The sequence below is a fragment of the Megascapheus bottae genome, chromosome 5 (genome assembly GCF_031878675.1).
Source record: "Megascapheus bottae isolate mThoBot1 chromosome 5, mThoBot2.hap1, whole genome shotgun sequence".
Taxonomy (NCBI): Eukaryota; Metazoa; Chordata; class Mammalia; order Rodentia; family Geomyidae; genus Megascapheus; species Megascapheus bottae.
This window is the reverse complement of record NC_143513.1, coordinates 27,997,834-28,013,327: the sequence shown is the minus strand read 5'-3', so window position 1 is coordinate 28,013,327 and position 15,494 is coordinate 27,997,834. Positions and strand designations below refer to the sequence as shown.

Sequence of the window (15,494 nt, the reverse complement as noted above, 5' to 3'; positions counted from 1 at the left end):
CCCATTTCCCTCCCCCTCATCACCTCCCTCATTTTTTCCCTCCTATTTCAAATAAACAAGTAAACATCTATATAACATACCCGGTAACAAAGTGGAATACTGGAACAATATGAGATTCACCAAAGTCTGCCTTTTTTAACCTGGACCGAGGTGGCTACCTTTGGCATGTTTTTCTTCCCTTTCTGCTTCCTAATCCTTGTCCTGTCATGAGAAGTCTAATGTTTCTCACAATGTCTAAGGTTTTTATTTTACTTTTGTGTGTGTGTGTGTGTGTGTGTGTGTGTGTGTGTGTGTGGTCATGGGGCTTGAACTCTGGGCCTGGGCACTATCCCTGAGCTCTTCAGCTCAAGGCTACAGCCCTACCCCTTAAGCACAGCTCCACTGCTCAATTTCTAGTGATTGGTTGGAGATAAGTCTTACCATCTTTGCTGCTCAGTGGCTCTCACCTGTAAGCTTAGCTACTCAAGAGGCTGAGATCTGAGGATAAAGGTTCAAAGCAGGGGGCGCAAAAGGACCTGAGACTCTTATCTCCAATTAACCTCTAGAAAATGGGAAGTGGGGCTTGGCTCAAGCCAAGGTTATGGTGGTAGCCTTGAGCTAAAGAGCTCAGGGATAGCACACAGGCCCAGAGTTCAAGTCCCATGACCCCCTCCCCACACACAAAAAGTCTCACGGTCTTTAGTGCGTGGCTTGGCTTTGAATCTCGATCCCCAGATCTCAGTCTCCTGCGTAGCTAGGATTACAGGTGTGAACCACTGCATCTGGTTTTCATTTTTTTATTCTAAAATTCAAGCTATTGTGGAGTAAAATGGACAAGTGTGAACTAAAAATATCTTCTTGATTCTTAAGCTTGTCATGTTAAAATAAGGATCAAAGAACTCACAAGGGACTGAACAACTAGCAACCCAATGCTTTTCTTTTACTTTTTTTTATTTATATATTTTATTTGGAAATGTTTATACCAGAAGAGTGAAAGTAACTTTTAGAGATAATGAATATCATTAGTTTAGTTATCATGCTTATTATGAAAGGGAGACATGCTAGTTATTTACATGATGAAAGATTGCAGAACTTTCATGAAATGGACAGCTTTATAAGATGTGCTTCCAGTGATATGTTCACTCTACATACCCAACAACATCACCATCCCTAAGAATAGAAATAATCCTTGTCATCTAGAATGGCTGTGGTGCCTTCATATTTTGGAAGAACTTTATCACCAACTTTCACACTAACTGGCTGAATCTCCTCACCCTACCTCTGCGGGCTGATCTCCAGCTTGATCCTGTGGCTTGCAGTGCATTCTTCCTTTAGACTTTTTCTGGAAATATAATGCTTCCTTTAGTTATAGTTGCACTGCTCTCAACCAGCATTTCACCAAACAGAAGAAGAAACTTCTTAAATGCTTGTCTAGCCCTGACTCTCACCGTCGATACGCAGACTCTATTCTCAGCGGATGCAGCCAGGAGAGACCTAGGGCCACATGAAAAGCCCTGGTGCTTTTCTCACTTGTGAAAGTCACCTGGCCAGAGGTTTTAGCTTGGACTGGAGCACAAAGACCTTTTGTACTAGGTAGATATCATTGAACAGAGAGACTTAGCCCAACTTTTAGTTGACTAACTTTGCAAACCATGAAATGTATGCAAAGTGCATTAGGCATTTATAAAAAGCACTCACATATCTAATGTACCCTTACATATCCTACAAGCATAAATTTATAGAAAGTACATAAACCCAACGCATATTTAGACATGCGGTTCTACACATATATCCCTCCACATCATCGCGTGCTCTTGTAGATACCATCCCTCCATGACACAGGTGTAAGGACTGAAAATGAATTCAAACACATAAAGCACCTATGACAACTATGTGTTGCATTAGCAATACTTCTAAACTGGACTTTAAAATAACATTGGGAGGAGTAAATGAGCAGAATGCAATCAATAATGCATCATTTATACCACAGAACTAAGAAAAATAAGTGAAGGGGGAGGGAAGATGTTGAAGGGATGACACCAATTAAGACACACTGTATACATAAATTGTTCTGTTAAATGGCAAAAAAAATCAACACATAACCTAAAAATTAAGAAAAGTGAGGGAAAGGCTGGGGTATGAGAGGTATGGATGAGGATGATAAAAGACATGGCATTATCTAAAGGCACTATTCATGAGCTTCTCTGTTGAATGTCAACTCCTTTGTACAACTGGGAAAAGCAAATGAAGTAAAATACAATATTGATATGAAAAGTTCTGCTACTGTTGAAAATCACCAATAATCACAAAATGGCATTCAAAAGAGATGAGCATAAAGGTTACAATTTTATAGATTTTAGTTGCCTGTGAAGAAAATGCCTTGCAAATATAATGTGTGTTTGCTGACCTAAATTTCCAAACTCAGTCCTATAAGATGTAAACTTACATTTCTACACAATTCTTCACAAGTGTAGGGATTGAGAGCTATGACCAATGTTTTGAATTAATTGCTCAGAAGATAGAGGCATCAGTTATGTTTTCACAACAGCCTTCTAAAATAAAAATCATCAAAAGTTAGATTTAACTTCCATGTAAGAGACAATATATACATCTTTTGTCTCTCTGGGCCTTACTTTGCTCTAGTTTTTCTAGGCCCAACCATTTGCAAATGATGAAATACCATGCTTCCTAATGGATGAATAAAATTCCAGTGTGTGTGTGTGTGTGTGTGTGTGTGTGTGTGTGTGTGTTGCATTTACTTGATCCATTCATCCACTTAGTGGCATCTGAGCTATTTCCATACCGTTGGCTGGAGTGAATAATGCAGCAATAAACATGGTTGTGAAAGTGGTTCTACTATAGCCTGCCTGGCATCTTCTGGATGGACACTCCAAAGTCATATTACTCAATTATAGGGGCTTTTTATGTTTTCTATTTTGGAAGGCTTTAACTGCTTTCCATAATTCTTGCCCCCCGTTTATATTCCCACCAAAACTGTACTAGGGTTCTTTTTGCTCAGCATCTGTACCAACTTCTGTTGTTTATATTCTTGATGGTGGCCATTCTAATTGGGGTGTGGTGAAATCTCCACGTAATTTTGATTTACATTTCCTTAATGCCAGAGATGTTGATCGTCTCTTTCTGTATCTATTGGCCATTGTTACTTCTTTTTCTGAACAGTTTCTATTTAGTTCATTTGCCCATTTATTAACTGGATTATTGATTCCTCGGAGGCTATGTTCCTTAGGTTCTCTGTATATCTTGCATAATAGGACATTGTCTGACTTTAGCTGGCAAAGACTTTTCTCCCATTCTGTGGGATGCCTTTTTAGCTTGTTAACTACATCCTTTTCTTTACAGACACTTGGTTTGATGCAATCTCAGTTGTGAATTCTTTGATTTGTTGAGCTCTTTGAACTTTACTCAGAAAACTTCTATGTCAATAAGTTCTCATGTTTCTCCTACATCTTCTCATAGAAGTTTCGAGGGTTCAGGTCTTTCCTTGAAATCTTTGATCTATTTTGAATCGCCATTATTACAGGGCGACAGAAAAGGATCCAGTTTCAGTTTTCTGCATGGGGATGAACAAATGAATCATGTTTCATAGCTTCAGCAAATGCATCTGAACAGGGCGCTTCATTTTTTTTCCATTCTCTGGGGCTCCTCTCCTCTACAGAGGTGACAGCTCAGAGCTCCCCACAACCTTGGATCTGGTGATTCTTTTTGAACACATCTCCTAATGTGGCACCACATGATACCTTGAAGACTCACGGTTTCAAATGAATTGATTGACTCAGGTTTGATTCTCTGAACATTTAAGAGCAATCAGTGCAACCTTATTTCCTTTGTCCTAGAGGGTGTAGGAAAAATAAAACCTTTGAATAAGATTTTTGTTATTATCCTTAAGTAGTTTTATGAAGTGGTTTCAATCGATGTGTCAGTTTGTGAGTACAATGCACATGGATCACCCCTTACATCATTTTCTTTCATCTCTCCCAAACCCACCTGTCCCCTCAATTTACCTAGTTCCATTTTTGCACTGTACATTGAACATTAAAACTGCACTCACGCACCCTTCCTCTCTTCATTCATCTTCCCCTTTCCCCCTTGACCTCATCCTTCTCCACTACACCTGTTACCACTTTCTGGTATTTATTTTGTTAAACCATAAGTTAGTCATTCAAAGGAAAAACAATGTTGGAATCTTTTTGTGCATATACCATACTTCCATTAACAGGTTTGTATGCGTGTATGTGTACATATATATAAGATATAGCATATTATATGCATCATACATATGATCTTGTGTATGTTTACATATATTTTTTCATTTAGATTTAACTTCTATATGCAAGAGAAAACATTACAAGTTACTTGTGAACCTCTGTTATAAATTTCTCGAAGTAATGTCAATTTGGCATCAAAGCATTTGAAAGTAAGTGGAGGAGCTGGGATAGATTCATCTGACAGATGGAAACTTGGGAACACAGTGGACACAGAGATGGAAATGGGGAAGCGACCGAGTCACCTATCTTTTGAAATTCTCTTCATCCTTCAAATCCTGGGGTTCTTATGTTTTTTGCAGCAAAGAAGATGCTTTGTTTGCCTGAGACAAGTTGGAGAAGCTAATTATTTTTAAGATCTCAAGGATTTCTTCCTAGTCTAATATTCAAAAAAGTATGTAATGGAGTCAAGTTGAGTCATAGTGATTGAACTATCTGAGCCAACAAACTATTATTTTCCATTGTTTTAATATAGGCACCTTAAATTAGAGAATCATTTTCCACAGTAATTCCTTAGAAATATATACAGTCTTGTGATCTCTATAGATGCCTCTAGGCAAGTCTATCTTAAATTTTGAGTCTAATTTCCTAGGAGAGACTTTGAAACAACATTGAACAAAGTTTTGGAAATGTTCCTCTTATCAGTAAAATATATTAAAATTAAAATAATTTAAACTGAATACAACTCATTATTATAGTCCGTGTAATCTACATACCACAATTTAATGCTTGTAAATGAAAATGTTTTAAGACTTTCTTAGCAGGACTAAGAAGAGGCCAGTAATCAAAAATATCTCATACAAACCAGTCTTGTTTCATAGAGAAGATATTTTCTTGTAATGACTTTCTAACAAAATTAACTAATGCCTCAGCCAGTTCATTAAGAAATAATGTAATTCCCACCATGAGACTTTCCAACCAAGATAAGACTTTTGGGCAGCATTACCTATATGAAGATAATTTACTGGCTGAAAGATGTGGGCAGCTAGATTTTTCATTTCATAATAATTAATTTTTTATTTCTCCTCAAAGAATCAATGGTATTTTTATTAAATTAATTTGCCAAGAAAAGAAAGTCTTTTTATTTCTATACCCTAGAGCAGTAGGCTTCAAATTTTTTGGAGGATATTATCAGAACCCATGTTCAGCTTGTGCAGAATAATAAATGACTCAATACCAATTTGCTCCATCTGGAACCTACATAGAATTATAGAGGCAGAAACCAAAAGACAAGACCCAACCCCTAGCTTCTCCAATAATACCACAGAGCAAGGCAATCTATGGTATTTATTTCAAAACAGGAAAATTTGACACTTCAATTTCATGTCCACATCTTTGAGGAAAATTGAATGACAATACTTTTATTCTAAGTGTAATCAATATAATGCACACTTCTCAAATAGCCATAAAGTAATTTTAAATGTGAAGTTCCTAGGGCTCTGGATGGTTGGTAGCCATTGGCTAAATGATAATAGAGTTTAACTCCCAGGTTTTTTTCTTGCCTGAATATCAATCACTCCAGCTTGCTGATGTGGCCTCCCCCACCCAGAGCTGAAAAGAATCAATACAAATTCCATCCACTAGGGGAAGACTTGCAAGCCTTGTAGGAAGGAAATGAGAAGGTGTGGCAAACAGCTACCAAATGCTTAGGCCAGTGATTCTGAGTCCTTCTGATTCTTGGATCCAAGTCCAGGGATGTTTGGACCTGACTTGGAAACCTGCAATATGACCAGTCCCTGCGAACAGAGGTTCACCAGTAACTTGTAATGTTTTCTCTTGCTGTCATTTTTTATTGAATACATAGCCAGGAGGCTATGACTTCCTCATAAGAGTCAATTAGGTAAAGGAGAAGGGAAAAAAAACTTACAGTCCTAAACACTAATCAGTTATTGAAACAGCTTGTACTATCAGGGATCCCTTTATCTTTCTGCACAGGGAAGTCTCTTCTCTCCTGAAGTCAAGAGCAATTACTAGTTGCATGGCTGAAGATCTGTTCTAGAAATATGTCAGGTTTCACATATAAAAAATCCGTTTTTTAAAATTCTTTCATCAGACCCCCTACTAGATTACTCTCCTCAAACATTAAAAGAAAGAAGATTGAAACATGGGATACTTTAAGATTGGAGGAGCCAACATGAACAGCAAGGTAAGAAAGATGATTCTGGCTCAGATCCCTTGAAACAAGAACTCTTTTACATGTTTTGTTTTGTTTTGTTTTAACCAAAAGTATTACTTTCTTTCACCTCATTTCCCTTATAATAAAAGCCATAGATATTCATTAAAGAATGATGAAGCATAGAGAAACCAAAGAAAAATAGAAATCCAATACAGAAATTTACATTTGAACTACTTTGATGTATACAGCTGAACTTTATAATTTATTCTTTGTGAATGTTTATTTTGAAAGTGATGTGTGTGTGTAAGTATGTGGGTTTAGAAACAAGGTGAGGAGAAGGCTCATTCTCTTTCATTATTCCCCTACCTTTAGCAAAATCTATTCTAGGTAGATTTTACTCTAATAAACACTTGAGTTCATGTAGAAAGAACATGATTCCTTGAAGCATAGAATAGAAACAGGAAAAGTCAGTAGAAAAAAGAAATCCAGAGAAAACTAAAAGATGCTTGGTGGTTTGTTGAAGGAATCTGAGCTTCTTAAATCAAAGTGAAAATTAGCTAGGTGAAAATTAAGCTAGGTTAGGTAGATAGATTAACCTATCTTTATGAATGAATAGCATTGCAGAATCTAGGGACACAGTTGTTGGTTAGAAATCTCACCAAGGGCCAGGAGAGTGGCCTACTGATAGAGTGCTTGACTAGCATGCAGGATTTGCCTAGCCCTGGATTAGATTCCAGAAAAAAAAAAGGAAGGGGGTGCTATGGATCAAGTGCTATGGTATAGTATTAGCCTTGAGAAAACTCAAAGACCGTGCCCAGGCCCTGAGTTCAAGCCCCAGAACAGGCAAAAAAAAATAAAAGACAAGGAAAGAAAAGAAAAAGAAAAAAGAATTCTCACTCTTTCCCAAACAGCCAGTGCCCCTATAGCATCTTTTTCCAGCCCTGCAACGAAAAGCAACTGGATTGACTGCAGTTTTTCTTTCTTCTTTTCCATATATTTTTAATTGTAATTAATAGAAGGGTTACATTATATTCACCAGATAGAAGGTGCATTACTTCACATACATTGGTACCCTTTCACATGTCTTGGTCCCCATTTCCCTCCCCCCACCCCACCCCTCATCTTGTTTTCCCCCCTTCCCTATCCAATTTCAAATAACCAAATACAAATATATCCGATATATCAGGTAACAAAGTGAGATACTGTAACAATAAGAGATAACCAAGGGACTGCAAAAGAGATGAGAGATAACATAGTACCTTAAGAACAACAATCATTCATTATGTGGCATTTGTTTCTATATCCTAGAGATCCTTTCATTCAGCATCCTACTATATGGCCTTTTGTATCAAGGTTTTGCTCTATTGCAAAGCTCTACTAGGAGAGCCCAAGGTTTCTATTGATTATGACAAATGTGGGAAACCATTGAGCCTAAGTTCCTTTGAGTTGCAGTTTTTCTTTCTTTGTTTTCTTTTCTTTTTCTATTTGGGGCTTTTTATTGAACAGAAATTGTTATAAACAAAAGCAATACAAATTTCACACAGAGAATAAAGAATAGCTTTGGTATAGATGACACTTTTTCTATTATAAATTTATATTTTTCTTTTTGGTATTACCTTCTGATAGTTGTAAAATGTTATTGCCAATTTACAAAGCAATGTATGAGTATACTATACCTTGATCAAATCACCTTTTTCAACATTCTCACGCATCCCTCTTTTACTTCCCCTTCCCTCTTATAATTTTGTAGGATGTACATTGGATTCTTGCATATATTTCTCCCCTCTTCTCCTATATAACAATGCTAGGAACTAAACCCACAGCCTTATTCATATTAGGCAAGGGCTCTACCACTGAGATCCACCCTTAGCCCCAAGAAGGCTTTGCTTCAAAGCCAAAAAGAGTATAGCTCTGGGCTGTAACCCCAGTATAGTTCATTTTCTCCTCCAAGCTTCATTGTTTCCTTTATGGACTGGATTCTTGTGTTCCATTCTCACTGAGGGCACTAAGGAATGATCAGAGTGGCTGGCCCAGAGTTGTTAACTCGAAAACATGAATTTCCATCCTTTCCATTGGTAGCACCTGTGCTAGCTAGGCTTTTCTAATACCTATTTGGTTCCCACCAGTGTTCTTATAATTGCCATTTCTCACATTCAAGTTTCCTGGAGTGAACTTCCTACATTCATAACTTACCTCCTTTGGATCACAGGCTCAGCGCTTTACAAGGTGGAAATAACATAATTTAAAATGTTTGACTGCAACAATACACCAGTGCGCAAAGGTTTAACCAAAACTTTCAGGACTGATCTGCCTGTCTCTCGTTGGACTATTATTCTGTTCACTTTCAAAGTCCACATGTTGATAATATCTAGACAAGCTGGAACATGTTCAATGGAAATGTATAGTACGAGAAAAAAAAATCCCAGCTGATCTACATGGGACAGCACTGAAGGATTCATGCTGAGCAAGCAAAGGGAGAGACTTACCCTAGCTACTTAAGTGGCTGAGATCTGAGGATCAAGTTTCAAAGCCAGGCAAGGCAGAGATGTCCATGAGACTTGTCACTAATTAACCAGCAAAAACCAAGAAGTAGAGGTATTGGTTCAAGTAGTAGAACACCAGCCTTGAGGGAGAGCTAATTGAGGCCCTGAGATTAAGGCCTACTACTAGAGAGACAGAGAATTTGGGAGATGACATAATTGTTATCTTTTAGGGTTTGATTGTTCAGTATTTAATATCCACAATTTTTCCAACTCTGTGACTATGTCTTAGGAGTAAGCCCAGCTACAAAGAACATAGAGTGAGGAGGATTGTGGTTTGGAGCTGGGTCAAGCAAAAACATGAGACCCCGCCTGAAAAATGAACTAGAAGTGGCTTCAAGTTGTAGAATGTTTACAAACATGTATGAAGCCATAGGCTCAAATCCAACTACTGTCTCCCCTTGGAAATAAAAGCAATACATTATGGAAATGTTGGAGGATTATAGAAACCATTTCCTAGTCTGCGAGGTCAAAAGCCCCACAGCTACTATCTCCATGCAGCTCTCAAAACAAGACTGGGAATTATGAGGAGTTCATGCACAGGAATGTAAGGGGTGGGATAAAGGAATATGAACCCTCTACACTATTGTCTGCCTGGGTAGTGACCGAAAAATAGCAAGTAGTATAAAGTCCATGTGGTATTACTGGCACTGGGGCTTGAACCTGGGGTCTGTGCTCTCACTTGGCTTTAAGATCCAAGGCTGACATTCTACCACTTGAGCCTCCATTTCCTTTCTGACTTTTTAATTTCAGATAAAGAGTCTCAGGGTTTTGTTTTGTTTTGTTTTGTTTTTCAAATCATGATCCTCAAACCTCAGCCATACAATACATCCATAAAAAGACAACCCCTAATGTAATAGGGTGCCACATAAAGTCCAATAGTCAGCAGCATCATTTTAAGATCGGCTCATGCCTGTCATGCTCATGATAATCCTCAAGCAGGAGAGCTTCTTGAATGCCATATCCTCTGGGAGAAAGCAGAAATCCCCAACATAGACGCAAGTCCCAATTCACACACTTCATCCTGTGCCGGGGCCAACCGGCAGCAAACCAGGGTTCGCAGATTGGGGTTCCTGAAATCAGGGGCAAGGACTAGCAAGAAACAGAAGAGAGACAGACACACCGGGTCCGGGATGTCCGCAGTCCAGGTAAAGACTGCCGAGACTGCTGCATTTATTTTCCACTCCCGCTTCTTCCCTCCTCCAGACCCAGGGAACCTCCAGGTGTTACATTCATATGGTAATTCTCAGGTCATTTACATAGAATAGGGCCAGAAAACAATAAGACAATAAAGCCATCGTCTGATGCAAGTCAAGGTACAGTTTGATTCCACTCTGGCTCCCAACAATCCTGCTCTCTTCGAGCATTTCAATCTACTCCAAATGGCAAGGCAGATGTGGGAAGGTGCCAGGAAGAGGAACACAAGATAGCTGTGCAACCATTTCAGCATCTGCTTGTGCAGGTTCATGGAACAGGCCGTACCACCACCTGGGCCCTGCCCCATGAGCAGGCAACTTGTAGAAAAGCAAAAACGATTTGTTATTTGGCACATGGTTTTTGCATATATAACAGGGCGCGTGTCCAGTTCTTTATCCATGTTCTTAGACAGAACAATGGATATATCATTCCATTAGCCACAGCTTAGAGCCCATTCTATGAACATCATCCACTTAGGACTTAATAGTGTTTACCAAGGCTTTCACGGGGCACTTTATGACATGAGGCAGAAGCCAGCCTCGCAACTATAGCTAACACGTCGGGAGCCATGCCATACCAATACAAAAATCACTGGCTTACAGCATCTCCATGCACTTGGCAGGTGTTCTTGGAAAAATCCAAAGGTTTGAACAAAAGCAAATAAACTGCCAATGACCAAGACAAACAAAAATAAATAAATAACTAGCAACACACTGGACTATCATGATTCCTCACAGCCTAGAGTAAATGAGGAGGAGGAGGGTGGGGGAAAGATAGATGTGGCCATTTGTCAGACCAAAGCCGTGGGAGTTAATGTCAAGACAGAGTCCTTAGTGCTTGGTAATAGCCACCCACAGGGACTTGATGTGACTCAGAGATGTCTGTGCAGGTGCTGGTTGATGTGACAACCAAATCAACCCACCCACGTACCACAGTGGCCGTGGAGACCACCCACTGCAGATCGGTCAATCCATATCTGGTCTCACCAAACACCTCCAGGGCCCTCTGCCACCAAGAGCTTTAGAAACTCCCCTGTAGAGAAATTAGATCTATGTTGTAAACATATATGAAAACAGACAGAGGGTCATATGCATATATGGAGATATATCTATATGTTTATTTATCTATTTCTATACATATGCAAACAAATTTACTAAAGTAGACATGGGGTAGAGTCCAGTGATGTAACTCATTTTAATAAGTAACTTACAGTTCAACAAAATAAATCCCAGGAAGTTGAAATGTATTTTTTTCTGGGGAAAGAACAAAGAATAGATGAATTCAGAGCAGGGTAGGAAAATACAGTCATAATACATAGTACCTATAGGGGAAAATGGAACTAGGTAGCTTAAAGAGATAAGTGACATTAGAATAGATGGAGGGAGGGGTGACATTGATCAAAGCATAGTGTTCCAACAAACTGATGTATTTATACCACTACTTGAAGATATAATAACATCATGTATAGGGTTGTATTTGAAGTACAAAAGCTGTTGACTTAATTTTTCATTACATAAATATAGTTTTCCAGAAATCCTTACCTTATTTGCTTTTACAGGATATTCAGATGTTAGGTTTTCTTTTCTTTGCCCTTGTTGCAAACCTGCCCAACTCCTAAGAGATGTACCATATGGTAGAAGTCAAACAGTTTGGTTTTCAAATTTCTGATGGGTAATTGATATCTTGGTGAAGGGTAGCTGTGAGGAAGCCAGAACTGTGAAAATGACTAGGGTCAACCTCACTTCCTGCTTTCATTCATACCACTTGGAAACTTTCTGGCTGTCTGTGTGTGTGTGTGTGTGTGTGTGTGTGTGTGTGTGTGTGTGTGTGTGTGTGTGTGTGTGAGAGAGAGAGAGGGGGGGGGGGAGGAGGGGAGAGTGCAAGGCCTGTGTCCATAAATCCTTAGATCTCTAGAGTGCCATTAGCATGTGTTGGAGAAGGTAGTTTCCATTGTCTGGTTATACCTTGATATCTCTGCCTGATTCTTTAACTTAATTTCTTGAAATTTCAGTTTCTGCAGCTGGAAGAATAATAGAACCTACAGCTCCTATTGGCTACTGAGACTCCTGCATTTGTCTAGGGCCCTGAGAGATCAAAGTTGGACCTAGAACACTTTGTGTTCTGACATACCAATTCTCACCCCTAGCTCCTGGTACAGCTCCCCACTGGAACAGGGCTATGAGAGCTAACTATACCCTGCACTTACCCTTCTCCACCCATCCGCTGTCTTTCACAACAGGGCCAGAAATATTGACCACAGAGTTCTGTTCAGGCCCTACCCTCTTCCCCCATTTTCATACTTTCTGTTATGCTCTGACAGGGATATAACCCTAAGTGGTCAGAATCAATCTTGAATCTGGGAAGGTGGGAAAACCCTGGAGATTTGAGGGACCAGAATTTGAGCACTTGGCTTCAGGCTCTAGAGCCTGCGGGCACCAGAACGGTGTCATACTGCCACCTAGGGGCAGAACCCCTTAAGGACAAGAGAAAGGTTCCACAGGGAACAAGTGCTCTCTTCATGGGGCTAAGCTCTCTTTCATGAGGCCATCTGCACTTGAGCTCTGTTCTCGCAGGGTGGAAAGGCAGGCACTCACCCCCAGTGGATTGGATTAGGAAACGTTAAACCAAGCCTTTCATAAGGAGAAGGAAGGTTTTTTTTGCCTGTCACGCATAAGATCGGGGTGTTAAGGCAAGGAATCAGGCTGAAGGTTGGACTCAGTGTCTGCTGCCAGCCAGCAATGGGAAGATGGAAAGGGATGGGGGGGGATGTAAACAACATGATCTCACAAAGGATTAAGTGGGTCAATACAGGAATCCTACTGGCTCACAGCAAGCACTCGGTAAACAAAGGCAATTAAAATTATCTATGACTTTGTGTTCTTAAGTGTCTAGGAGCTATACAGAATAGCCACAAAAAGCTTCTGGGTGATGGATGAAGCCACTTAGCCTCCTTAAACCTTGAGAGGCCAGACATACATCAGCAGAGATGATGGGGAGCTGGTGCCTCTCCAGGACTAAAATCACCACAGTCCTGGCCAGGGAGACACTGGGCTCAGCAAGGTATCAGAGGGTTGTGCAGGATTGTGGGCAATGATTTTACAATATTCAGTCAGTTCTAAATTTCTTATAATATTCATGGGCAGAGGTCTCTGGGTACCACCTGAGTGCTGTAATCTGGCCATAGCATTCAAGACTATTCCAGGGTTGGGGAGAAAGTAGTTCAACAGGACCCATTAATGCTCTGAGGCCTAACCAGCATCTATGGGAACAATGCAGCATACCTAAGCAGTACATATGCAGCATTCCTAAGAGTAAGTCATCTCAAGAGCAGTCTTTGATGCTGACCACGCTATTATCTGACAATGAATATGTATGCATATACACATATACATATAGAGTAATATATATACATACATATGTGCTTAAATGTGTTTGCTGTTAGGGTAGTGGCCCACACCTATAATTCTAGCTACTCAGGAGGCTGCAATCTGAGAATTGCAGGATACCAGCCCAGGCAAGAAAGACTGTTATCTCCAATAAACCATCAGAAAACCAGAATTGGTGCTATGGCTCAAAGTGATAGACTTGAATAGAAAAAGCTCAGGAATAGTAAGTGCAGGTCTCAGGAAGTTGAGACCTGAGGATCAGGATTCAAAGCCAGCCTGGGCAGGTAAATCCATGAGACACTTATCTCCAATTAACAAGCAAAAAAATCAGACATGAACATGTAGCTCAAGAGCACCAGCCAAAACTAAGAGACCCAGGTCTTGAGTTCAAGCCCCAGTACCACCACCACAACCACCATCACCACAACCAACAACAACAATCCTGTAGCAAAGATGACGAAATCTCCTGATTTGTGCAGACAGGGCCATGCATGCAAGCCAGAGAAAGTTAGAGATCTAGGGCTCAGTAGATCCCTGGAGTCTTGACAGGAAGTAAGGCAGCTCTGCCCTTATCTCTGCCCCCACCCCCAGAATCATATGTAGACAGCTCAACCTACTAGAACATGTCCTTATTGGAAGTTGGACCTTTGCAAATAGAGCTGATTAACAGGAGATTATTGTGAACTAGGGCAGCCCCTGATCCAATAGGAAAGGTGCACTGATGAAAGGAGAAAATATGGAAGCCGATGTACACAAAGGAGAGATGATATGTAGTTGGAGTTTTGATACTACTGCCAAGGTTTACCAGTAGCCAGGAAAGAAGCCTGGAACAGATCCTTTCCCAGTGCCTAGGCTGCCACACCAGGACGGTTAGTGGCAATACTGAGAGGGCCAGAGACCTGCAAACGCTTGGATCTCTGACTTCCAACCACCATAACTGAGAACCAGTACATTTCCATCATTTAAACCACTCAGTCTGTAGCCCTTGGTTATGGCAGTCCTAGGCCACCAATAAAACTTCCTAGATGGGTTCAATGAAGGGATCCAGATCAAGTCGGGCTAAGTGAGACTGGTGTGGACAAGGTTGTGAGGCATTGGGGAAAAGCTTACAGAAGAATGGGATGGGCACAGCTCTTAGCAATCAGAGTCCTATAGCAACATTTGCTTATAGATCTATGTTTTAGGCAGAAATTTAAGGATAAGGTATTTCTGTTCCAGTCTGTGTCCCTGGGTTGACTGAGAACAGAGGTGGAAGTTTCTGAGAGGGAAGGCTTTTCATTGCCACGTGGAAGATTTCTACAAGCTATTGACAGAGCCAACCCTTCCGGGTAGGTTAATTCACATCATGCACGGTGGATTCCAAAGGTGAACATTACATGGGGTAAAGAAGGCAGAAACAGAGGGAGCAGCAAGAAAGGCAAAGACATAGGACAGAGAAAGAAATAGACAGGGCTGGGGTAGGGATACAGAGAGCTCAACAGATCCTGACCACATACTCTCTTGTTAAAAGTAATTATAGACCTGCCCAGGTTCAAGGGAAGAGACTCTTGTTCTTGAGAGTAAAGGACCAACTCCTGGCCTCAGAAGCATGACCACCTCGTTCCTCCCTTGAGTTCCAGCCATCGTTCTACAGCTTCCACCAGCAGGGAACAAAGCTATAAATCAGACATAGGGGAAGAAATGGATGAGTGTGCATGCATCTGTGTGTGTGTTTTTGTGTGTGTGTGTGTGTGTATGTATGTGTGCATTCTGACTAACATACTATGGAAAACATCATTTTCCATAATCTGTGGTCTAGCTTTTGAGTATTCATATGAGTACATTATGAAAATTTTAGGGGATGCATAGATGCTGGAAGTGCTCAGTGGGAAAGCTCCAGAAAGAGCAATTTGCTCTGTTAAATACTGATCAAATGAAAAAATATGCTAACTTTATTTTACATAGAAGAAGATCCACAATTCTATTTCCAGTGCTTTTAGCATGAGCAATCAGC

General features: G+C 40.2%; 1 pseudogene; it reads right to left on the bottom strand.

The window, feature by feature from the left end:
- Window positions 1–1,118: 1,118 nt before the first annotated feature.
- LOC150063159 (10 kDa heat shock protein, mitochondrial pseudogene) lies at window positions 1,119–3,512 on the bottom strand (annotated as a pseudogene).
- Between the last annotated feature and the right edge of the window lie 11,982 nt (window positions 3,513–15,494).